Source organism: Rhea americana, unplaced genomic scaffold, assembly GCF_003343005.1.
Source record: "Rhea americana isolate MKP2758 unplaced genomic scaffold, rheAme1 scaffold_19, whole genome shotgun sequence".
Taxonomy (NCBI): domain Eukaryota; kingdom Metazoa; phylum Chordata; class Aves; order Rheiformes; family Rheidae; genus Rhea; species Rhea americana.
Genome location: NW_028186038.1, coordinates 2,426,949 through 2,452,928, shown reverse-complemented (window position 1 = coordinate 2,452,928; position 25,980 = coordinate 2,426,949). Strand labels below are relative to the sequence as shown.

Below are 25,980 nucleotides of genomic sequence, written 5' to 3'. Positions count from 1 at the left end.
AAAAAAAAAAAAAAAAAAAAAAAAAAAAGCATGTTAAGTTGACAAATGTCATAGCATTTAACTCGAAACTAGACTAGCCTGAAGAAAATCATGCAGCTTGAAAGGTGTACCTTCTTTTATTACATAGCACTCCCAAATGAAATGGCATGGCAATATGGACTTTTTATTGTCTGGGTATTAACTCTGTGCTCTTCACAGCATGTCTTGCATATTCTGCATTCAGATAAGGCTCCTGTTTGCAGAGTTGTTCTTGACTAGCATGCAAGAGTTCCTCTGGCCACATAGGGAATCTGTTTCTATGAGCTGCCAGTAAGTCTGTYTTGTCCGTTGTGGAGAAAGAGTCAGCCCCTCCCAGGTCTCCTTACTGGTCAGCTGCAGGCCCCTTCGAGTTCCTCAGTGGCTCTCAGGAGTTTCCCATGATCTCGGACCAAATGCCAGAAGATCCAGCAGCTCTCGAAGCGTAGCCCAGGGCTGCTGCAGCTGGCAGCTGCCTCCCTTCTCTGTGCTCTCGGAGCTCTGTAGCCTCTGCCTTTGTTAGCGGTGCTCAGAGCCTGAATATTTAATATAGACAACTATATTATTTATATAGCTTGATATCTGTATCGATAGCTGTGTAACAACTATACCTGAAATATAACACCTTTCATGTAGAAGAATAAATTCATTTGGGGGAACACCTCTGTTTTCTGGGTGCTTGGTGTTTCAAATTCCCACCTTTGATTTGTCTGTTCAGTAGTGTTAAAGTCAGTGGTAGCTGCAGACCTGCAATAAATCCAGTGAGCATGAAGACACATACCCAAAAAGCCAGTTATGCAGAAGGCCTTTTGAAACTCTGGCAGGTAGTCACAGCATGCTCAGCTAGGACGAGGTACAAAAGTCACAAATCTCTATTCTAATCTCTAAAATACTCTTATCAATAAATGCGTTATCAAAAAAAAAAGCGACTTGCTTCAGTGGCAATAACATTTGACTTGATCTAGCCTTTCAGACGATATATATCCCATATTCTTTGTACTAAGTTGTTGGATGACTGCTCTGCAGAGAAGCAAAAGTGCCTTCTTTTGCTTCTGTGCAGCAAAACACACTCCTCAAGAGAAACCTTGTAGTGTGTACCTGCCACACTTTTGGTCTGGTGGAAACCCTCAGCGGTAGCTCAAGACTGTGTTCACTCCCTCGCTCTGACATTGCAGCCTGGTTACCTGAGGGGAAAGCTAGTCAAGGCCATGGCCCTGCAATTAGTTATATTGGGTGCCCCGGAGCCCCCCTGGAGCCTATGCAGTAAGGGAGAAAGATTTCAGAAGCAGAGCAAGAAATTGGACCCTGCTCAGTACCTTTGACAATCTCTCCCTAAAGGCATAACTCAAAAAGCTATTAATGGCATAGTTTTCCTTATTCAAAGTATGGTTATTTCACCTCTTGCCCCGGAGGAAAATGGCACCCAGCTGTGAAACGGGAGGCAGCTAATGGCTTGCCGCAGCAGGCACYGGAGCTGAATGCATTTCCTTCTCCGCCATCAATACAAAGGAAAGAAGAAAGTCGCCAGCACAGGGCCTGCCCACAGGGTATGCGCTGCTCCGATGCCCTGGATTCTCTGCTTTCCTCGTTTGGAGGCAGTGCTGCTGGCCGGCACTGGCACCAGCACCCATCGCCCTACAGCAATTCCAGCACGAGCACCTGCCCCCATTAAGGCCACCCTCRGGTAGCCAAGCTCATTGCCTTCAACCTGCACCACGTGGAAACCCACAGTCCCACCACCYGGCCTGGCCCCACATCGTGTGCCCCACACCCTGCGCCCAGCCAGTGAAGGGGCGCTCCATGCCACGGGCTCCCAACAGCCGGCTACATTGCCTATGTATCCAACAGGAAAGACCAAACAGAGCAAGGGAAGTGTTTTCCYGAGCCTGGCTCTCCCCGCCAAGAAGTTGCAGGGACAGTCTGCAGAGCACCCACCTTAATTTCACTTCCCCCTTGCAGGCTTTTCTTGTACCTGCAGGAGGAAAAGATGGAGTCTGCTCCTRAAGTTTCCCCTCCCTACTACTGCCTGAAGGTTTTTTCCCCTCCTTGATACTCTATTAGTACTAGTATTTTATCTCCTTCTCAAGTCAGGGCAAAAAAAGGTCTAGTAACTCAGCTGGGGACAGGCTGGTACGAAGAACCCGATCATTATTCTTGCAGGCTCTAAGCACTGCCTTGTATTAATTGTTGTTTGCCTTCTCTTTTCCTTCTGGGTAGTCTTCCTTGAAAAATGCCACACAGTCAGTTTGAATAATAGCAGGCAGGTAAAGCAAGGCACATATTTCCCTTTCTTGTTCYGCACAGCCTCTTTCCAGCAGAACACAGACAGGATATCCCTGACTGAATTTTTCATGGGGTTATTGCTATTATCCCTGACACTGTGGCACAAAGCAAACAAAAAACAAATAATCAAGTGGCAGTAGAGGAAGGAATAAGGAGAGTGGATTTCCCACCAAAGTCTGGGAAGGTGAGGAAAATTTGGGAAGYTTCCTACTTCTTAACAAGCATCATGTACATGAAGTTAGTTAGGTACCTTGAGTTCCTGAACTGACAAGGTGGTGACCATAAGGTTGCAATTCACAAGAATAAATGCTCGCGGTTATCTAAGTGGCATTTCCCTTTAGGAAAGGGCTGAGGTTGAATCATGAACRTCTTCAGCCTTGGAACTAATGTCATTCTGAAGGAAATGCTGAAAGATGCAGTAGGAGGAATCATTTCACATATCRATTGATTGAAAAGTGTAAAACTCATGCCCCTTATCTGCAAGGTTAGAATAATATATAAAAATGGGAACATAAAGTGTACTTATTACATGGTCCTATCTTTTAGCATATTGCAATAATCTCCACAAATGGAACATCTGTGAGGTGAAATGAAGAGTCTGTTTGGTTCTACTGCTTCTGAAAACAAATACATTGGCAACTCCAGGCTTTATACAGTATACACACTAGCTATAGGCAGCTGTGTCTATACATCACTGTGACAGATTTTCCAGGTCAGTGATGAACTCAGRCAGAACTAAAACTTGCACAGTTCTCCAAACATCCATAAACAGCAAAAGAAAAAGATGATTTTCCACAGCTTTTACTTCTGATTCTGCTCTAGTTACATTTTAATTTCCAGTTAGAACTAAGGTGAGAGTGAGAAATAAGAAAGGGAGATGATTAGAAAGCTGAGATTTGTGAGGTACCCTTGGAGAAATCTTAATGAGAYTTTGTACCTTGGCCACCTCATTCCTCCGCTTCAGGAGGCTATACTCTAYTAAATTATTTACAGTCTATGTAAACTAAGAATGAGTGCAACCAGAGTGTTTGGAGAAACAGATGCTAAGGTCGCCCTTTCTTCCTGCTCTGCTCCTGGCAGATATATTACATTCACAGCAAGGCTGTGAGCTGGGGCAGCTGTACTTGCAGGATTGAATTTCTCCTACATGCAGCTTTTTTATGCCATTCCCTCATGCTGCTTGCCTTACCCTTCTCTTCTCTAAGGGCTGTCCAGTAAACCTTTAATAGGCAAAACCCCACCTGGAGATCAAACATTGCAGCTGACCACAGCCTCCTTCACTGGAGCTTTGTCATCAAAGCCCTGAGTTCAATTCCCACCCAAATTCTTTCTCCTGTATAACTGCATTCCTCATCTTCCCACTTCAAACACTTTGCAGCATGAACTCTGCTTTGTGACCATACCTGGGCTATAAAAACATCATAGGGTGCACTTGGTTTTAGTGTATTTTCTGTAGGTTTGTCCCTGGATCAGCTGGGCAGGCCAGGCTGAGTAAGCTTGCGCCTGCCAGCACACCTTCCTGCTGGACGGCCACAGATGCGCAGGATTGCAAAAGACACCCTCGTCACTCTTTGGGCAACGCAGGGGGAACTGCTACCTTCTGCATGTGCCGTCAGAGCTTTTGTGCCATGCGTGTGGATGAGGCCAGGCTTTCAAACGCCTCTGCACACCTGGGAAGCGGACCGTCTCTCCACATCACAGAGCAGCTATTTCCAAGCTTCTCTCTGCGTCTTCCTTTTGATGTGCTGGTGTTACACAAGGACAGAAGGGAGAGAAGAGAGAAGACCACAGCTTTTAAACACTAGTTGAGGCCCAACTATTTAGGCAAAAATTAGGAAATCTACAAAACACAGCAGCTGGTGGTGGGATCTCACCTATTTCCCTTAGTATCTGGGTACCTGACACAGGCTCCCAAAATCCTATTATTGTAGCTAACTTTCTTGTCATTCATGCCAGAGCTTCTTTGTTTCACTGTTATTCTGGCTAAACCCCGGTTGTCTGCTCTCTTGCATTTGTTATGATATCTATTTAGAGATGTGCACAGAGCAACTGAAGTTTAAATAGCGCACATGTGTCTCCTTGTGACYGGTGGGGGAGGAGAGGTCTCTGCTGAAGCTTCAGGACAATCCCAACTACTGCAACGTGGGAAAGCCAGAGTCACAGAGAACAAAACTTGGTRTAATGCATTTAAACAGGGAGGCTACAAGTTGCCTAGGAAGACCTATCATCATGGAAGAAACACAGGTGAAACAACAGACACTCWGCAATGCAACATGCAAGTGGGAAAACCTGTGGTGAGCAACAGCTGCAGCAGGATAGAGGCAACCACACCTACTTTGGTGAAASCAAGCACATCTTACATCACAGTAAATGGGTTTAAGTGTATGTTCAAGTGCCAAATGATTCCCCAAAACATTTAGTAATCAAAAAATATATCCAAGAAAAATGAAAAGTAATTTAGATGCAAAGTAATTTAGAGCAAAGTCACCAAAATTAACCCACACCAGCTACAGTGAGGACAAGCCCTTTTCTAGTATCTTTTAAAATTTAAAAGCATTTTGCTAATGTTTTTGACATACTGCTTAATGTTCCCTTCTCAGACAATTGTATGTCCTGCCTGTAACTAAGAAAATAATAGCTATAATGATTTTAGATAGATGATCATGACAGTTGGACACAGGTATGGGTCCTGATCCCATCATTTTTCCAATCATGTTGGTTAGGTTTTTCTCTTCCATAAAATTTCAAGATTCTAAGGGATTTATCCAGCTTTTGGACAAAAATAAATTTTAAGACTGATTTTGTAAAGGTAAAATGTCAAACAAATTCTTCCCTTTCCACCTACTATCATTGATATACTAGGCATTCAACTGGCTTCTTGAAAACATTAACAACTGTAATTTCTACAGAGTAATGAAATGTAATCATCCCTTTCATAATAACACATACTCCCTAGCCTCCAGGCTTCAAAGGTAAGCATGATCAGACCTGAGACAAGAGCRCAGGAAAAAGAGGGCACAGGGATTACCAACACAGAGACAAAGGTAAAAGCAATTGCTCAAAGCATAGAGCTTTTCTGGGAGGATTATGCAAAATAATTGAAGTGTGGGAATGCAGAACACAGTGGCAGAAGGACCAGCTACCAGGGACCCAAGGTGCTGTGGCATCAAAGCTAAAGCATGAGGAGCAAGCAGSAGTGGCAGGGAGGAGGCAGGCAGCAGTGCCACAGCACTTAAGTACTTGGTCTTTTTTAAAAGCAAGAAAAAAAGAGGAAAGGATTAAAAAAATAATTGAGGAGAAGATGGCAGAAATACAAACAAAACAACTGGCTCCAAGTGCACCAGCAGAAAAGGAGGGCAATAGTAATGCATTTGGAGGAAGAGTCTCTTGGGCTTCCACATCTGTTTGATGTTTCCTGCCTTGTTACCGTACAGCCCCCGCACAGGGATCGGATAACACTTCCATCTAGTGGACAATCTCTTGGAGCTATTTTGTTCTGTATTAATGCATGGGCCACAGGCCATCTTTGACTTCCCACTATTAAAAAAAAGAAAGAAAAAAGGTGGTGGTRGGGGGGAAGAAAGTAATTTAAAACCAGTATCCAAGTCTTACTCTTCTCCTACACCAGCTGAGTATCAGCTCACCTGGAAAAAGAGTATGGGGCTTCTATCTGCATAGATATCCAAATTCAAAATGAATAGATACTGTTCTGGAGGTGTAGGCTCCCTGCTAATATAATACCCCATAACTTTGCATGCAGATACYTCATGCAGGAATGCTAGGGTGAAATTCAGGAAGGGCTAATAGGTTTAAATAGGTTTTAAATTTATGCTGAATAGTYTCCAAACCTAATTCCAGTTCCATCCAAGCTAATTTAAATTTTAGATCAACAACTAGATTAAAGCAAGTTAGTGATTTACAGGCTAAGTAAAACAGATTTGTCTTTTATATCGCTTTCTATATAGAGCCTAAATCACAGAAAAACATTTTTCAGAGCGAAAAACTCAGCATGATAGGGGAAAAAAACAAAAAAGGAACTATTGGATCACTTTTTTTTCTTTTTTCTTCTTTTTTTTTTTTTTTTTTTGGAAAGGAGAAAAGCTTCTCCCATCTCATCATACAGCCACCACAGTAAATCCTTAAGATCTGTCAGCTTCAACACATTCAATACAGATTGCAAGAATAAGCTCTTCTCCTGTTTATCACAGCTAGGAGGATTAATTTTTAACGATCTATTGCTGAAATAATATGTATTCCTCAACTTCCTTTCTATCTCATACCTCAATATTTAGATTTTCAGAACAAAACAAAACCCCCAAAGTAGACGGCTGTCCCTGAAGGGAGCCCACTTCTGTAGCTTCTCTGCTTTCCAAGCAGCCTGTTATCAGAGCCAAGCTAGCAGTTGACTCAAGGTGACCTCTCTCATCTGCCAGGAAAACTCCTGAGCAAAAAGCTGAATCAGCTGATGAATTAGCACAAACGCTCAGATTACTTTAGCTTGGGAAAGAGATCTTCAGATTTCAGCTTTGATGCTGTCATTATTCAAATCTATCTGTGTAGTCCACAACAGTACAAGTCACTGGCATTGCTCATTTTGAGCGCTGCCATTTTACATGCTGATCCTTCCCTTGCAGGCATACAACCATTTGCTTCTCAGCAGTGTAGAAAAGACAAAGCATTACAGGAAAGGAAAAAAAMCACTTCTCAGTGTCAAGCTGTAGCCTTAGAATAGGACTAGCTGCCACAAATGCAGGAGCAGGACACAACTGCAGTGGCCACCCCACCACCTGCCCTAGGCAGTGCAGCCCTGTGGCACTGCCCTTAGGGCCGTGCCCTTCTCATCAGGAGAAGAAAAAAAAAAAAATCTAAAATGCCATGTGCCCCCATCAAGAAAACAGACACATAGGAAACGCTGTGCTTTAAGTGCAGCTGTAAGTGGGTAGCAGAGGTGATGCTGAAGCAAGCTATAAAGAGACAAATACCTAAGTGAGCTRTGGGGGACCACATTTGCAGGTCTGATCCAGTGATATGTTGCATGTAGCTGGGCAGTTCCAGCTACCAGATTGCTTCAAGCTAAAATAGAAGCATCACTGGTTTCCCAGGACTGGTTCCATCCTGGGATTAAAGAGGGACTCTGCTGAGATAAATAGCGATGGCAAAGGAGTAAGTGCATTTCATCTGATTCCTGTCCCTTACTCCTTTGATACAAGAAAAGATTGTGCTGCAAGTCATTGAGGGCTTGAAGGCAGAGTTTAGCAGCTTCTTATTTTACCTTCAAAATATGCCAGGAAAGACCCAGCAGACATGTAGGAATCGTACTGTCCCTAGACCAGCTGGAGTAACAGGCCAAGTGCTTGTGCGTGTTTATTACCATTTGTATGCCACATGGAAAAATAGGAAGAATGAATCTTTTCACAGTAGGAGTTGATGATTAAAGTTTGAAGGTTGTTGACATAAGCAATCATCTGGAACAAGTCATTTTAAAGTATGATGACAAAGGCTCCTGTGTCTTCTCCCAGCCCATCAGCTCCCCAGCTGGGTGTGCAGTCAGAGCAGACCATTTGCAGAAAGCCCCTTTGGGCCAGGACCATGAGTGGACCTCTTTAAGTGTCTCWSWGAGACACTTAAAGAGGGCCAGAAAACAGTGGAATGGGTAAGACAATAAGCAAAGCATCTCTCAAGGCCTTCTAAATAGGCCTACAAAAGAGGGAGATTTAAAAGCAAATAGGATGTCTGGTATTAATTATGGCTGTTGTTTTTTGGGTGCTCTGGAAGGGGCRTGCAATTTGGCCTGCACGTATGAACTTCTGAAACTCAAGCCAGAATTAACCATGTTCTGAGTATCTGTAGGAATCAAGTGACATGGGGGGAGTTATTCTACCTTCTTGATGCACATTTGCTCCAGACAGCAACTTGCTTGGAGAGACATGRTTTATGCTGCTGTTTCATGAACTGCGGGGGCAAACAGCACTTCCCACACCAGCACACAAGCTCAGTTGGTGTGAGGGGGATGCTGACAACTCAGTTGTGCAGACCTGGAATAGAGTAGGTGGTGGTGAAGATATGCTAGAGAAACACCCCAAGGCGGGGAGGGGAGTGAAAGCAAGAAGGGCTGGAGGAGCTGGGATCAGGTAAAAAGCTTGAAGTTTTCCTGACACATGAGCTGAGGGCAGTGGGAAAAGTCTGGTCAAAGATGGCTTCACCTGGATACCCAAAATTAAGGGGGATTGAAATCTTTCTTTGCTTTAGCTCCTTCTTTGTAAAATCAGGGTCATAATATCCCCTTCTCCACAGGGCTAGTGTGAAAGCAAGAGATTGTGAAACACCAGTAACACCACACTGCCTACTGTAGCCAGACAGATTTAGTAAATCTCAAAGTCACCACAGTTGCAGGAGGTAAGACTTGAGTGAAGAAAAACCAAGTTGTTAACTGCTTGGTGACTGTTGCTCCTTGTGCCTATCCATGCTCCAAGAGCGACAGCAACAGCCACATGTTCTCAGGAATCCAGGAAAACTGGAATATGCAAGAGCCCAGGGAGTCCTCCAGAGGAGGATTGCACAAGAGAAGCTGACACCACCTCTTCTGCATCACAGCTGCCAAGGCAGTATTTTGATACAAGACTTTGCAATACATACACAATACAGGGATCAGCAGCATTTTAATGGCTAATGCATTTCCTTCAGCTGCACAAGATGTCATTTGACATATTTATACTCCACAGGGATCTCTTTTCCAGTAATTGGAGTGTAATTGATATGTTACAGTCTGCTGTGCCTATTGGAAAATGCATACCTTGGTGGCAAAGTATCAGGGTTTTCTATACATTTAAATATAAGAAGGGGGACAGAAAGCCTGTAGCTATTGCAGAGATATTGCCACTGTGGGGTTAATTAGGCATTAACAATTGAGGCACAGCACATTTTCTGGGGATTAATGACCATCTGGGAGAAACTGATGGCCTAGAAAACCCTAGTTATTAGTCCTTAGGACTCGTCCTTTCTCAAGGTCATTAGTGCAGTTACAGGATACAGCTCGATCACAATCCAAATAGCAGCTCAAACAGCTCCCTCAGACCCCGGAGAAGGTTTGTGCCCAGCTCTGTGGTTTGTGGTTTCCAGCCACCTGCTGATAAACTGATACTGGTGAGAAGATTTCAGTGGTGTTAGAGATCATTGTTTGAATGAAGAACAAACTCTTCACAAAGTAGGTAGATTTCAATCTGCTCAGTTTGGAACATTCATGTATTTTACAAATAAGTTTCTTCTCTGAAGCTAAATAACTACTGTGTTGGTGTCAGTCCCCAGACACACCAATATCTCAGTGGTTCAGCACTGTACCTGCCATACCAGACAGTAAGAGATGTTTCACARAAAGATGAGGGAATTGAAGCATGATCCAGTGAAATGGAGAGGTTTTCCAACCCATTACCTCACTATGGAATTAGAGGGTTTATATCTTCAATATTTGTAAATACATGTACATACACAGGTATACAAGTGTTCTTGTTATCTACAGAGATCTGATAATTCCCTGCCTTGTAGAACTGTTAATTATGTTATCATGTAGCTATGGTTTCCCAAGAGAGGCAATATGGTATGGCTACATGTTTTTAAATTAACTTGACAGTTACAAACATCTCCACATTTTTTGACTTGCCTTGAATTCCRAATAAAGGAAAAAAAATCTTCCATCTTCCTTCCAAAGTTATTAATTCTTACCCTCTCACATGCACATGTTCCTAAACATACCTATAAATCACTTTCCCTGTCCTTCTGTGGAGGTCTTGCATATATTTGGCAGCAGCAAGCAAAAGTTTTTATGGGACTACACAGCCTGAGGCCAGTCACAAAACACCTCCAAATATATGTGGGTCATTATTGTCCTTCCAGTCTGCACCAAACATTCACTGGATAGAGGTCATTTGCCATTGAGTGCCCCATTCACACAGCTTTGTATTTCTCCAGTTCTTCTCTGATCTTGAACTTCTCAGTTTCGTGTCTCCAACTCCTTCCTCAGCTCATGACGACTTCCACCAGGGCACATCTGCTCCAGCACACAGGTGCATAGTACAAAACTATGGTATTTCCTCTCTGGTCCTGAGCTCCTCTGCTTCTTTAGGGTGCCTCAAAGAAGTTCTGGATGTGCTTATGGGGGCAAATGAGTTCTTCYGGCTGCCTTTCCTTTCCTGCTAGAGATTAGACTTCTTTTCCTTCTTTCTATAATAGAATTAGTAGAAGTGAATATGTGTTGGCTTTTCAGCTCAGTTCATTCTGTTCACTGTATTAACAGAAACACCAAGTTAGCTCATCCCAGTAGGATTCCAGAGGTTACCTGAAGTTGCTTTTTACCTCATTACTCTATGTCCCTCAACTGCCTCCAGTAAGGTAATTTTCCAAGGCAAGAGTAAAYGATGTTTATTCCTTTGTCCTTTATCTTCTATTTCACCACTCACGATTTTATTTCTGAAGCAATTCACCCTTTCTTCTTTCCAAGTGGGGCCATTATTGGGCAATCCTCATCAGCACTGCACAGTAGAAGTCCTCAAATAGTAGATCTTCCGTGAAAACCATTAACCAAGTCAGCTAGTGGCCAATTCCAGCTAAGGAAGATCCAGTTTAGAACAATCCATTTCTTTTCTTCCTGTCCTCTGAGGTGGGAAGAACTGAAGACCAGAGTAGTTAACTGAACAGCCTTAGGGAACAGCACAAGATTTTCCCAGAAAATTTTTCTGGGACACCTTCTCTTTCTGCCAGGCCAGATTACTGTAAAATGCCCCTTCCTAGCCCAGTGAGGGCACTTCACCCTGCAGGGAGTTGCAGGGACAGGCACAAAGATRACAGTCTCTGAAGTCTGCAGCTGAGTTGCTGACTTTTATTGGTGTTCTGTTAAGAAACTAGGCAGTTACCTGTAGAGCTGTCAGTAGTTAACTCCATTAACTCCTGTCAAAAGTTACATATGTAGATTGAACAAAGCTGTTTTCCATATCAGTGAAGAAAGAACTGCTGAGCAGCAAGAACAACAATAAGGAACCCTGAGAGTTAAGCTTAGTTTTGTCCACGTTATGAACAGCTGGCAAGTATGATATTTTTTACACTCCATTTTTGGCTGATTAGRAACAGTAGCAGTTTGATACAGCAAATTGTCTGATGTCAGATTTTTGACTGACTTCAGAAAAAAACTGAATAATTCAGCAAAACTGCTCAAGAAAGCAAGCACACTAAAAGCAAACCCCCTAAAGTTAAACCTTTTCTTTTTCTACTAGAGACAGTTTAATTTTAAATATCACTGGACTTCAGCAAAATTTGTATTTCTTCATGATTTGACTTTAAACTCTAGTTAGAGGGTAAGCCCCTGTAAAGCATGTATTCAGTTAGCATCCTCCTCTCCCACCAGTCACTCCAGTTTCTCCCTTGCCCATCACCAGCATTTGCCGGATGTTGAAGAAGCTGTCTATGCTTACTTGGCAAAAATACATAGCTTCAAGTCATTAGAAACCTGGGAGCTTATATCCTAGCTACTAACAGTACAGCTGAAAACTATTTTCTGCACAATAATTCTCTGCAAAATTTCACTTCATCCTTTCCCAACAACCTCCTTTTCCCTGCTCAGCTTTGCCGCCACTAATGCCTTCCCACTCAGCCCCTGCYCCTCACGAGCACAAGGAGCCCTCCCAGCCACAGCAGAGCTGCCCAAAGCCCTTGCAGCCCCCGGGAGCCACGAGCTTGCACCCTTGGTTCAGCTCTGCGGCGGCAGCCGTGCAGAGGTCAAGCACTGCTGGCAGGCCCTGTTCCCCACGCTAAAATTAGCTGTGAGCGCAGCGAGGCTCAGCCCGATGTCTCCAGCTGACAGCACAGTGACTTCAGGGAAACACTTCATCCGCCAGAGAAGGTGCCCTGACCCCCACCCCAACAAGGGCCCAGATTACCAAGGAGCAGCTGGGGCAAAGGTGCTGCTTGCCCTGGGGCTGCCAGGTAGCCAGCAGCAGTGCTGCTCCTGGGCAGGTGGCAGTAAGTCAGCAAAGACAGTGCTCACCAGCCCTCATGCTTCMTTCCCAGCCATGAAACCCAACCCCATGAGCAGCTCCCCAATGGCAGCTATCCCAGCACAAACTGCAGATCCATAATAACTSCCCATCAAATATAGCAAACAGGAAAGGAAGTAAAAGGACAAAAACTACTTCATTCAAAATGCCAAGGTATGAATCTTAAAATATATATTATATATATATATAAAAATAAATAAAATAATTACTTTCCTATTGCCAACTCTTAGGTAGTATTATTTCCATATGTAAAACAGACATTTAAAACAGTGCTGTGTATCTCCCACTCTTAAGTGCTCCAGTTGCCCAGGAAATCCCATGGTCCATGCTCTTAAAGAGTTTCTGTTAACAGTTAATCTGGGTGTTTGGCATATGTCCATAGGGCCATTTAAGTATTGTCTGCTTGAATGTATACTGTATGTCCTAAAACCCTTAAAGGCTTAAGCAAAACCCTTTGTGCTTATGCTCCATTTCCCCGAGAGGCTGCTGAACACAAATAGCATTGTTGTGTTATCAATTATAAATCTGATAATCCAAATAATTTCCTGTTGATGTCCCAAATGCCACATCTCCGTGCCAAGTAAACAGTGAGCCACACAGACAAGTGCAAGCACTGCACAGAACTCCACCAACATCTTACTCTGTTTAACTCAAAAAAAATCCAGGAACACAAGGAGGGGAGGAAGGGAGAGGAAAAAAAAAAGGTGGAGGAAAAGAGTGAAAGACAACAGGAGACAGAGGAASCATGGGTGGGATTTCCAAAAGCTCTGGGGTAACCACGGGGCAAGTTGCATCTCAGAAGAGTCGATGCTGTTGCTGCAGCAGGAAGGGGGAGATGCTCCCCTGCACCAGCMCAGGCTCTTGCCATTGCTGAGCCACAGCGCTGCCTGCTCAGCTCGCCAGAGGAACGGTCTTGTGGGGTTTCGTCACAAACAGGATCAGGCAACCCAACTCACTTGGGTTCAAAAATTTGGAAAAAGAGAAGTGTGGAGGAAAGAGGATGTTTTAAATTGTGTCAGTGACCCAACATGGTTCATGGTGTGAGCCCAAAGAGTTGCATCAGCCCGAGTGAGAGGTTAGCACAGAGAGAAGCCAACAGCGGGTCCTAGGGCAGGCATYGCTGCCAAAGGAAACAAGACAAATTACAGTCCTCCTCTTATGGCCTTCAGAGGCCTCTGTAGCTGTGATGGGGAGTGTATAGTCATATATGGTATCAGACATGTAAACCATTATTTTCAATGTTATATTATGCAAAGCTTCTCATTTTCATTGTGATTGTGTACTAAAGATCTTTAAGTGAAAAATATAAAAAAGGAGGAAAAAGAGCAAACAGCAATAAAAATAGCCAAAACATCCCCCCTCATCCCTCCTCCACAGGGAGGGATTGTGGCCACAGTGAAACACATGCCAGGAATTCCCGTCGTTTGAAACGAATTCCCGTCGTTTGAAACGGCCGCTTGTTCAGTCACTGCCTCCAGGGGTTGAATCCAACTGTAAGTATTCAGCTATGCATAGAAAGTTACAAGTTCTCACTCTTTAAATGCCTAATATTTTATTTCTTTCTGGTTCTTTACTAGTCAAAAAATAGATTTGGCTTAATAACATAAGCTAACAATTTCTAAAACACATTTTACATYGAATCCTGCACAGACAACATTTCATATCTTGGCGGTTATGTCAAGGTCTTGGTCACCCCCACTAGCCTGCATGCTTTCCAGAGGGCCTATTTGCCTGCAACATCCTAACTTGCACTGGCAGTTTAGAGCAGTCAAATTAATTTGTGACAAATTAAATTGCTCCAGGTGTGTGTACGCCAGGGAATCTTCCTGTGCTGCAGCCCCACCTCCCTTCTTTTTCTACAGTGCACACATTAAAATAATAGTAACTTTTTTGTTATAGTAACATAAATAGTAGCAGACAGCCTCCTTTTCCCCTCTCATTAAGCCCTTGCTCTCTATTTGTGGTCAAAGCATCTAAGCGTAGGCACAGTCACTGATACATGCAGCTATTTGCATTTGCTCTTATGGTCAGCGAGAGTACATGGGAAAGGAATTGAACTAAACCTAAGTAACCTAGCCCTAGTTACAGGGCAGACGTCCTGTTACGTAAGGGCACAGAATTAAGCAGTTTGGTATTGCATTGAGCTTTACTCAGTTATCCTAGAAGTTTAGGACAAACATAATTGAGACTCCACGCATATTTGGCGTGGAGTCCAGTTGGAGGCCTGTTGCTAGTGGCATCCTCCAGGGCTCAGTACTGGCTCCCATCCTGCTCAACTTACTCATCAATGACCTGGATGAGGGGGCAGAGTGCCTCCTCAGCAAATCTGCTGATGATACCAAGCTGGGAGGAGCGGCTGACACACCTGAGGGCTGTGCTGCCATTCAGAGAGACCTGGACAGGCTGGAGAGCTGGGCAGAGAGGAACCTCCTGAGGTTCAACAAGGGCAAGTGCAGAGTCCTGCACCTAGGGAGAAATAACCCTAGGCACCAGGACAAGCTGAGGGCTGACCTGCTGGAGAGCAGCTCTGCAGAGAAGGACCTGGGAGTGCTGGTGGATGACAAGTTGACCATGAGCCAGCAATGTGCCCTTGTGGCCARGAAGGCCAATGGTCTCCTGGGGTGCATTAGGGAGACTGTTGCCAGCAGGTCGAGGGAGGTGGTCCTGCCCCTCTCCTCAGCCCTGGGGAGGCCTCATCTCGAGTGCTGCGTCCAGTTCTGGGCTCCCCAGAACGAGAGAGACGTGGAGCTACTGGAGAGAGTCCAGTGTAGGGCTACGAAGATGATCRGAGGGCTGSAGCAYYTGCCCTRYGAGGAACGGCTGCGAGAGCTGGGCCTGTTTAGCCTGGGGAAGAGCAGACTGAGGGGGGATCTTACCAATGTGTACAAGTACCTGAAGGGAGGGTGTCAAGGGGAWGGGGACAGACTCTTTTCAGTTGTCCCGTGTGCCAGGACAAGAGGCAATGGGCAGAAAYTGAASCACAGGAAGTTCTGCCTGACCGTGAGGGGGAATTTCTTCACTGWGAGAGTGATGGAGCACTGRAACAGGTTGCCCAGAGAGGTTGTGGAGTCTCCTTCTCTGGAGATCTTCAAAGCCCACCTGGATGCAACACTGTCTACCATGCTCTAGGTGACCCTGCTGAGCAGGGGGGTTGGACTAGATGATCTCCAGAGGTCCCTGCCAACTTTACTGATTCTATGATTTCTAAGCAGGAATATTCAAGATGATAATTGTAGATGACTCATCATTAAGCTTATAGCCTTTAACAGCTGCTTGAATTAACATGATTAACCACAGTAGATTAACGTAAATCAGACATTGCTTTTCTATGATATACAAGCTGATCTTCAAGAATTGACATGTCTGTTCCTTCTCAAGGTTATTTGCGAGTCATCTAGGGACCACARTTCCCAAAGGGGAACAGCACTTTATAACATCCACAGGCTGTTTGATAAGCTTATTCTGTGCCTGTTGTGTTCTAATTAAATGTGGTTGAGGTTAGTAATCCAGGAACTGTGGTCAAAGGGAGGCATTAGTGATTCAACAACATAGAGCAAAATACGCTGCCTTTAATTGCCGTGTGGTATGTACCTTTCTGCATCTAGCTAGATGTAGCTTCTGTTCAGAGGCACTCTTGCGTAACACTGACTGCAAAATATTTTTTATCCTTTCTATACAGCATAAAGAAAATATATGCCCTGAATTTCCAGGGTTTGTATCAAGGATTATTTTGAGAGTGTCTAATCTTTGGCTAGTGCCTATCCAATGGCTGTCTTCTATGGCCCTTTATTCATTTCTCATGCGGTACAATTGGACTGGGAGGCTATTTAAAATATAGAGCCACAGAAGTCCACCCTCTCCCAGGTGCCCACTCCCTGCCTGCCCAATCACCTCCGCAGTTGGTTTTTGCCAGGTGGGAACACGGTGCATGACAAAAGCAGGTTGCAGTCTCCTGGTTTACCTTGAAYAGGAAGAGGCTGCAGCTCCCCAGGCTGTCAGTTAGTTGCTCTAACTATAGTTAAGGCAGCACTTTGGGGATGGTAAAGGCTATTTGAGGAGCAAGATGTACCTGTCCAGGATGGAGTCTGCRCATTTGCATACTGCTTTTCTAAAGATACCTAAAACAATGGATATTTGAAAGCTGCAGTCTTTTTCCTTAGTTTTAGCTTAGGCACACTGCCTCCTGAACCTTAGCAATGTTACAAGAGAGGCAAATGCTAAGTRTTACTTGCTGAAAGTACTTTTACCAAATACACACTAGTCTCTTCCCTTCTACATCTTAGGCCTTTCCCCTGAAGCAGAAGAACATGAAGAATAATCTACTTCACTGCTTCTGCATATCCCCACTGCAGAAATTATGCTCCATTTGCTTTTAGATGTATACTTTTAAATAGCAGAAGAGAGATATTGTTTCATGTGCTGGTTTCAATTTCTGTCTTTGGAGTGAAGCTATCCCAGACCAAGGAGATCAGAACCCAATTTTAGCCCCATGAGTGTCACTTCGCTCTCTTAAAGCCAATGCTTCTCCTGACTCATCAGGTGAAATTTGATCAATTTGACCTTTTCCAGCCCTAAAATGTAGTAGTGCACACACACAAAAACCAACTAGAAGTCACAGACATGTAGAAAATAAGAGCCCAAATAATCTGTCCCTTGTTCTATTTTAGTCACATTGATTTGCATTATAGCAGTTAAGAAAAAAAATGTATTGAAGCAAAAATAGCTGTCTACAGCCCATATGTCATCCCATTTTAATAAATTATCTCAGATATTGACATAAGGATTCACAGCTGTGCAAACTGCTCTGAAACACCAGCCATCTCAGGCTCTTTTCTCAGGTCTCCACTGACACCACTCAGGAAAGCACCAGTGGTTTGTCTGAGGTTAGGTTACAGCATTGCTATTGCAATATGTGCCACCTTTGTAAACAGAAAGGGGGGGGGGAAATCAAGTGAATTAGTAACCTCTACATCTAAAAATTGCTATTGAATCCAACTCAAACTCCAAACGTTCTGTAACTCAAGGATCAATAACCAAGTAAGTCACAAGGAGCATAATATGTTAAAATATACACAGGCAGGGCCATTTAACACTGTAATAGCAACCTCCAGCAGTACTAAGTTGGAGGTTATCAGAGCATCTAACTAAGCCATAAGGTCCCTGTTAAACAGGTAAAACCCAGCACAGGAAGCCTTTTAAAAAAGCTGAATCCAAGTGTCACTTTCCAGCTCTAATACACTTATCTCACCAGTGTGTTTTCCTGATGGATGCTAGGTGACCAACAGACCACTGCACACAAATGAACAGTCTCCAGTGCACAGATATCCCCTACATACAGGTGTGCTGTCATGCAGACTGCCAAAGGAGTCACCCCTGCAAGAGATTCATATCAAATGTTTGTGCCTCTTGCTGAAGAATTCCTGAAAGAGGGAAATTGYCCAAGAAAGGCTCTCCCTGGCCTCCCTTTTTAGTGCACCTGGCCTACACAGCGCTCCCAATTAAGCTCTTAATTAGTGCAGCACATCCCACTTCCTGCTTAAGGATGCAAAAGGAGGCTTGTTTTTATTTTTAGTCAGTGACTCATTCTTATCTTGCATCCCTTTCAAAAGGCAGGGAAAGGCACTTTCAAATGACTTTGAGGTTTTCAAAACCATAAATAGATTCATATTTGGTCTTATTCTTGCTCAGTTTTGCTGAAATCGATCTTCAGCTACATCTCAAATGCCTTGCGAGCATCTATGACCTTTCCTTTTTATCTTTTAATTCGACTTGTTAATTTCCCTGGAAATAACCGAAACCTTGAGCACTATACTGCAGCTCCTTTACAGTGCTGCGTGCGATTCATGATCTTTTCTCACATACTAGTCATTGCAGTGAACTGCAATACATGTGCAATTTCTTTAAAAGCCATCAGGTAAAGTAATATGGGTACAGCCTGAGAATGATAAAAGGGGAGAGATTCAAAACAACATTATAAAGCAATCAAAATCTGCTCTGTCTATATGAGACACTACTACCTTGTTGCCTGGGGGCTGTGCTGTTTCTCTCCTGCCCTAGGACTTGGTACATGCAAGTCATGCTGGGTCATGCTGAAGGAGGGGGGGGCTCCAACTCCCACTGGGCCAACAGCCCTTACAAGCACCAAAATTACAGTTTTTTTTGGTGCCCATTTAAGTTACACCTTCATTTGGGCCTTTTTGTGCAGGCGTTTACACAAGTTTCAGTGCTTTCCTTCTATTTCTTCTAAGCAGCAGGTATGTAAACAAGCAGCATAGATGATCCTAAAAAGGACCATTTGGCTCAAAGTATCTTTCTGGCTTCACAGCCTTACTGTTCTCTTCCTGCTTTGCAGGTATTCACATACAGCAGAGAGACACTATTGTCTCTGCCTACAAGCAGCTAAAAGGTAATTAGGCAAACTCCTAGAGCAGAAACCAGTCAGGGACTATTAAAACAAAACTTTCTCTGGGTCAAGAAGTCTGCGCTGTAGATCCCAGCATCCTAGGAGAGTACAGAAGGGAATTATCACCTGTTTACTTTGCCTTTATACACTGTCCTGGGCTGTTCATGCGCGTGGGACATGAGGCCAGATGGATTTCCTGTCTGATGCGACTCAGCTGCCAGGACTAAAGCCTTCTTTTCCTTCCCATTTGTCCTGGGCTCATTGAGGGCTTTCTGGTGACCCAGCTTTAGACACCTGAGCTACAGGGCTGGAGTGCTTGAATGGGCACTAGGGAGAAACAGGCTCTTCCATAAAGCAGTGCTTTTGCCCCAAGACAGGTGGATAAAACAGTCATAGGTGTGTAATGTTAGTTTGCATGAATCCTGTGCATTGCATGATCATCTCTTGACTTCTGTTTCTCCCAGATATGAATAGCTAATATCCACAACAATGCTCACATTAGTTTAATTAGAGGAAAGTGGATGGCTTAGAGGAAAGAGATGGCTTATCAGAGGCAAGCCCCAAGATCAAGCAAGGCAGCTGGCTAGGGGCTCCTGGCCTGTTGATATACTGTAGCATGCTTCAAATTTCCTTACCTCCAGGCTTTGCTTAGTAAAGCTCAGCTTAAAATAAACAATAATAATGTTTACTATAAATATGATTTAAGATGTCCCACACCAGAATATGCCAGAAATATACATTCAGTACCAGGTCTATATTTAATGATCYCAGGAACTAGACCAGAATAACTCAGCTCTTCTCCCTGTCCTACATTTGTGCCATGCATTGGTCAGCTAGGAGAAACTCCAGGGTGTGCCCACATGCTCAGAGTAAACATGCCCCTGTGCCCATGTCTCTTTGGGAATGAGAATTATACAGAGTCCCTTTGCACAGGACTTAATTCTACCCACTCTCACAGAGAATGCAGAGGTCAAACACCCCATCAATCTGCTTTGCTGCACTAATTATTTTCCTGTATGACTATAAGCAAATACTACCATGTCTCCTCATCCAAAATTCCAACCAAATCCTAACCCCCCAAACATGGATCTTTTATATCTTAGAAGCAGGGCAGGGAAAGATGGATCTCATTTTGCTAGTGCCAGAACCAGGCCGAGTTGGTCTGTTTCCCCTCCTTTTGAAACCAGCCTGGGTTTGCATTTCAGTTAAATGCTTCACCAATAAGAGAAATGGAAACACAGATCTAATAGCAATGCTCTCAGCCATCCCRGATTTGCAGCATGGAGGGCTGTACTTCCGGAGAGACTGTGACGTGCAGGCTAGAGCTGCCACCTTCCTGTCCCTGGCCTTTAAGGAAGACTAGCATTTCAGCAGACGTATTTCCTYGCTAGGAAACTCAAAACATTTCCACAAGAACTCTGAGCTGTCAAACAGCATTTTGGCTTTACAGGGCTTCAGTCTTAAGTGGCCTTCAGTTCTACTTTATTCCCACCACATACAGAAACCAGGGGGGAGATGGGGAGAGAGAGAGAGCATGCAAGCTGCTCATTTCCTAGCAGAGCAGTGAAAGAGCCAATCTCAGAGGAGAAAAAGCTTGCTTCAGCATGCTGCAGCAGCCMGAYGCTCTGCGCCTGCAAAGGCCTGCAGAGCCAAGAGAAGGAAGGAGGAGAAAAAAAAAAAAAAAGAGAGAGAGAGAGAGAGAGAGAGAGAGAGAGAGATAAATCAGCCAGGCCTCCCCCAGGGCCAGGGACATGCCACACGATGGCAGCCTTTCTGCACAAACGTTGCTGCACATGTGAACTGACAGCACAGAGTGGCCCCGCGACAAAGGGGGCTCAGAGGTGCTGTAGGGCTGGTGGCTTTTCCCCTAACCACTGACGCCATCAGAGGGTGGATGTGGAAATGCTGATCACTACTAGTGCATGCATGTGGGAGAGGAAATTCCTTTTTAGGGAGCTGCAGCAAACTGGGAGCATTCACAAACTGGCCTTGCCACAACATGGGCTGTATTTGCAAGGGCAGCCACAGCCACCTTTGGAGCCCTCCTTTGAGGTGCACAAAATATCAAGGGTCACCTACATACACCTGTGTGACTTAGGCAATGCTCACTGCAACATAACCAACGACAGCAAGCTGCTGGTAGCTCAATAGCTGGGCTATGCACTTCTAGAGCTCTTGCAGCAAAACCCAATGCTCCTTTATTTCAAGATCTGTAAGCACTCAGCTTGCCACTGATGGTACAGGATATCTGCTTAACTTCTCCTTAACACATGCCCAAAAGGATGAAAAATTATGAGACAAGAATCTATGCAGTATTCTGTTATTACCAATCTCATCATTGATAATAACGAGAAATTGTGAAGGACAGGAAGAGATAATTTTCTCTGGAGTATGTCAATATAATATGCAACAGCTGGGAGTTTCACTTTGCATGTCTTCAGGCTCTACCACCAGTAGCTGAATAGCTGACTAAACTAGAGATTGTTAATGTAAATAATAAAGTTTTATTATAATAAGACTACATCTAGAGCACACTGACTTACTACCAAGAATGTCTAATGCATTTGAAGAAAATATAATTTTGACTAGATGTAAAAGTTTAAGGAAACAGAGTCAGGAAAACATGGTGTTCTGCTTGGCTTTCAATGCGATTTAGAAGACATGCTAAGGGCATCGTACAGAGCAAAGAACTTGTTTCTAGGTCAAAATTAAAATTAGGCCTAATTCTTATTGTTAAAACTTTGGCAAAGTTTCTTTAGTTTACAATATTATTATGAATAACATGCATTTGTAATGAAGATAAATAATTCTACAAAAGGGTGCAGAATTAGGAAAAACTGTAAATGGTCTCAGTGAAGGTACAACAACCTACTCTCCTATATGATTTTGCAAAAACCTTCATGGCTAAGCCTCAGGCTTCCTATCAGCTCAGGAAAACTGTTGTTTTCTTGTGCCAACAAAAGCATGTGTTGCTAGTTTGGCCACAGCYAAATGGAGGATTAGAAGGGTGGACTATATTTGTCTTCCCCCCACAGGTGTTCAGACTTTAAAAAATGAAAGACATCTGTGGAATAGCTGTACTCTGCAAGATGCACCTGCCATTAAAGCATAGTTCTCCCTCAGTTACTTGTACCTTGTAGTCCTTTAAAAGATTATTTGAAGAGGAAAAACACCTAAAACAATAATTAAGTAACCGCATAGAAGGGACTTTGAATAATGTAACTAACTCTTGAACAAAAGTCATGGCAGAACAAAAGGTGTCATGGGAGTTTATTAATCTGCCAGAAATGTGATGACTAAGTAAGTAATTACTACTCTGAATATGTTTCATACCGGGCTCCTCCTGCACTCACTCAGGATATTTCTACATTTCCCATGCAACCTGCCCATGTGGCAAGTCTGTGCACATACTGTACCCAATTAGTGTGAAGCATAAGAGCTCCTCAGCATGCATCTCATGTCTATAAATCCCTCCTGGAAGCAACTTTTCCAGCATATAAAGAAAAAACWAAAATAAAAAACACTAACAAAATACACCCTTAACTCACTCAGAGAATAGTTCCCAAATACGGGCAAAATAAAACACATGTAGTATGTAATTAGAATTCTTTATTGTATATTATTAGTACTTTAAGTACTGAACATTACAAGCAATTAAATATGTCATGGTAGGTGAGACAAGGCACTTGAAGAGAGTAGATGACTGTGGAAAACTAATGACACTGCCCACCCCTATCTCAACACACACTGAGGAAAAAAGGATTTTCTTCTGTTCATAGACCTGGTGCTGAAATTTTTCCAGATATTTAACCCTGCTCTTATTCATATCAAGAGAATAAAACCTCAYTGGCTTGCTTGAAAGGAGGTCTAGATCATAAGTACTGGCAGAAAACAGCAGTACTTCCAGTGCACTACTCTATATATCAAAATAACAGATCATCACACCTAGGACTGACTCCTGACAATAACAGATAGGCATATTCCTTGCAAGTGGTCAAAGTCTGGCTTGGATGGGAGGTGTGATCAGAGCACCAGGCCAGCACCAGGGGAGTCTGCAACCACCAAGGGGACACACAGCCCATACAATGTCCCAACACCCAGGCTGTCACCAGTCCCAATAGGGAGCTATCAGTGCCTCTCAAAGTGCAAGCAGGGAAAAATATTGCTTTTCCTGTGTGCATATCATTAATCATTTGCACACTGCACTTGCAATCAGAAATTAAACCTGGCTGGTAACCAAAGTCAATGAAAGAAATCATGAATAACAGAATATGATATAGTTGGCTCAAACACAAGAAAATATTGTCCCTGAATCACCTGCAATTCATGTTTCCCACCAAGCTGAAGCTACAACTTTACCAAGGTTTCCTATATAAGTCACACACATGGCTTGGACCCAGCAGGTCACAATACTTTGGCACACTTGTCTGACAGCCTAAGCACTAATAGGCATTGTTTAAGTACCTGTTGAACCAGTTTCTTTTGCTATCCCAATCTGATTTTCTCTTGTTAACTGCATTTATCTTCTGAGGGTTGTATTTGTACTGAATTTTAAGTATGAAGAATCTATGATAAATTTCAACTTTAGAATTCTTTTTCAGCTAAGTCTAGTCTTCCCTTCATAATTTATTTCTAACAAGCRGTGAAGTCCTTCCTGCTGAAACTGAACTTCTCACTAGAGACCACACCACAGGCTGCAGCTATGGCCTTGTGTGCCACTAGCACCCTGTGCACCTTAATTAACTGCTCTCACCCCCACCACTTTGCTGGGTACAAGCAGCTTAACCCAGCCCTTTTTGCACTCACAGAACAAAAAATTGTACTAGAAGACCACAAAATAGTCTAAACCTTATTAAATGACATGCTCATTTCCTGACATATCCATGCAGCCACACTTCAGATCCAGGACATTTTGTTAGTTTGGCCCTTATAAAAGAAAAATCAGAAAACATAGCCTATGGCTGTATAGGGAGCACAGCTGCTATCCCAAAGGCAGCAGAAGTTGTGGACAGCTGCCTGCCTCAGACTCCCTAAAGCACTGCTGTTTAACAGCRGTGCACATTACTCTCTAAGCTTCTTGCCCTTTTAATAGCTCAGGCTTGGTTTTCCAAAAAGCAAAGCCTCAGAAATCCACGTACACCTAGCACAGGTCATAGAAGTTACTCTCTCTGCCCACCTCTGAGCCTCTCCAGAAGCTGGTGCCAAGGCAGCATCCCCATGGGAGGGGTAGAGCAGAGGGTACATACCTACTCTGTGCACCCCCTCTACAGGCACTAATAGCACTTAGAAGAAACCACTATTAACTGGATAAGTGACTCAACGTGAGCACACCTCATATAACAGACGGCTACCCTGCTCTGTTGGAGTCTGCCAAGTAAGCTCCATGCACCAGCTAGTGCTTGATACATATATGCATTTTTTTTAACTGACCAGAACATAACACTCAGTCAAGCAACACAAAACTCTTATGCTAGGACTGTAACAAAGGTTCCACCAAAATAAAGTCAACAAGCCCAGAATTACATTTTAGTCCATYAAGTGCAAGATTAGCTTACCCCTGGACAGGCCTGGGAAGGACTCGGGAAACCATAGGAACTAAAACACTTCCTTCAGTGAGCATATAAGGGGCTAAGCAAATRCAGAAGGCCTAATGAAGGCTTAAATAATTATTTAATTATTTATGCAGGGACAGCTGTAGTGGGAAGCAAGGAGGTGAAAATACCTGTTTCAGTGTTGCAGGTGTGTGCTGTGTCTTGGGCTGGGTTTCCTCTTTCCCGGTCTCTYTTACTTAATGTCTTCTACTGAAAGCTGGCTGGGTCAGAGACCATTTTCTGCTGGTAAAGAAGCGGGTCTCCTAAACAGAAAACAACCATAGGATGACTGAAGTTTAATGTTGTACTGAAGAAGTTATGTGATCTGAGGTGAATAAGAAGAGCTCAGAGAAGCACTTGTGGCCACAGTGCAGGTGTAGGACAAGCAAAGCCCAATACGGGGACAGATGATTCAYGTTATTCTAAGAGAGGTGGTGAGGGTTTAAAAGAAACATTCGTATCTTTTTCTCCTGTGCAGTAAACCCCACAGTGAAAGTAAACTGATACTTCAAATGATATCCTGAGGAAACATCTCAAATTTAAGAACAAAGGCAGGCAGCCAGGAAGGCCAGAAATTAATTAATAAAGAATTAATAACAGCCAGAGAACTGCCAGAGAGGAGAAGAGGGGAATCTCTGCGGCTCGCGAGGAGCAGCACGGGGAAAACCCAGCGAGAGCGCCTGTGGCGGTCAGGGCTGGCCGGCCAACGGGGTGCACGCGCGCGGGGCTAAGGCTGGGTGACGGCCGGCCTGCCCAGAGCCGCCGCTCGCCGTGCCGCGGAGTCAGTCAGGTGTGAGAGCAAGCAGCGTTCGCCAGCACGTGGGGATCGCCCGGGGACAACTGCAGGACCTGAAGGACCTTTGTCTCCTGGGATTATTTGTCCTGAACTCTGATATTTGCTATTATCACAACTTAAGGGGCTGTTATTAGGCTGCTGATAGTGAAACAGGTCCCTGAGAAAGGGCAAAGATAAAATTGCCTCTTTACTGTGGCTCCCTAAGGCTGACCAGCGATGGGAGGCCGCATCCAGCTCTGGCTGCTCCCTGTTGCTTTCTAAGAGCAGGCAGACCAGGAACAAGGAGCGACACTAAACAGACGAGGGTTTGCGCCCGCTCTGCGTGGCCGCTCTCTGCCTCCCTGGGAAAGCACACCCACTCGGATAAGCATCCGACTTCCAGGCAGGAAACCCAGCGCGCTGCTGCGGCTGGAAGAGGCGCAGGCAGGGACATGCCGCAGAGCGCACGGAGAGCCCCCGGGGACCCGTCCGTCGCAGCGAGAAGGGGCACGAGGCTGTGGAGGTTCGCTTACAGAACACGAGTATTTCCTTCAACTTGGGTTTGGACCGCTGGCCCACGGCGAGCCGCCAGCGCCGGCGGGGGCCACCGGGAAGGGAGCGCGCCTCTGCCGCTGGGGGTGGCAGGTCCTTCCCTGCAACGTGACCGTAGACCCGGCTGCACCACGTCCATGTCCCAGGTCCTTGCAAGCGGAGCAGGCCGGGCTGTGCCGTTCCCGGCTTACCGCTCCTCAGGGGCGGCGGGTGGCCTTGGCCCTGGAGGGGCGGCGATGCCCCGCGGCTGTGTGAGCGCCTGCTGCTGCCTGATGCGGGGCAAGAGGGCACCGTGTTTCCTCACATGTCCCGCCAGGC

General features: G+C 44.4%; 1 long non-coding RNA gene across 1 annotated transcript; it reads right to left on the bottom strand.

Annotated features, from left to right (window-relative positions):
• Window positions 1-440: 440 nt before the first annotated feature.
• On the bottom strand, window positions 441-24,509 carry LOC146597203 (uncharacterized). Its single transcript, XR_014895557.1, has 3 exons — window positions 24,467-24,509; window positions 8,180-8,333; window positions 441-551 (listed from the first exon to the last, which is right to left on the bottom strand). It is a non-coding gene; the product is annotated as an uncharacterized LOC146597203 (long non-coding RNA).
• Between the last annotated feature and the right edge of the window lie 1,471 nt (window positions 24,510-25,980).